Source organism: Cyphomyrmex costatus, unplaced genomic scaffold (genome assembly GCF_001594065.2).
Source record: "Cyphomyrmex costatus isolate MS0001 unplaced genomic scaffold, Ccosl1.0 scaffold253, whole genome shotgun sequence".
Taxonomy (NCBI): Eukaryota; Metazoa; Arthropoda; class Insecta; order Hymenoptera; family Formicidae; genus Cyphomyrmex; species Cyphomyrmex costatus.
In genome coordinates this window covers 34,898-35,692 of record NW_017276618.1, presented here as the reverse complement: position 1 = coordinate 35,692, position 795 = coordinate 34,898, and positions in this window count along the sequence as shown.

Here is a 795-nt window from a genome sequence, read left to right as displayed (position 1 = left end):
ACTTCCGTGAGTCTCCATCAGAAAAAACCGACGTCATGATATACATGATGCCAAGTTGGCAGTCAACGTGTTAATACATATTGAGCCTTATCACAAACATTACAATTTATATTATTTATATATAAACTGTGTTTATATTATTGGGTTAACTTTTTTATCTTGTGTTAGCTGAAATTGTTTTAAAAATCATATTATACAGAATTCGTACTTCACATTATGTCAGCATATTTGTAACATTTGATTAATCATGCATGCTGTCGTCTTGTTGACAATATGCTATAAAAATATGGTGTCACAAATGACATAAGGATGACGATAAAATATTCTGATTGTGAAGTAATCAAGTTGCTGATAATAAAACCTCACGTGTAGATTTCATGCATGATAATAACTTGCCGACATTTTGACATCAAGCACCATTCCTTGAACGTAGTGCATGCATGATGACGACTTGCCAGCAGATTGCTGAATTCTAAGGAAGACTTTACATGACGTCAAGACAACAGACAGTTTGTGGAAACACCTTGGCTTTAGTTTGGTGAAATTCAATGCGAAATAAGTAACAGCAAATTCGCAACATATTGTCCTCATTTGGCTATCTGGGTTGGTAGATCTCTAAATATTAAGAATTTACGAGCTATTTGCTTTAAAGGTTGACCTGTTGCGGGATTCTCTAAACGTTTTATCGATGATTGTCGCTATTGTTAACTAGCGACAGCCAATGAGAGCCGCGCTTTCTTTTAGGATTGTCCTGCCATTGGCTGTCAGTAGTTAACGATAGTGACAATAATCGAT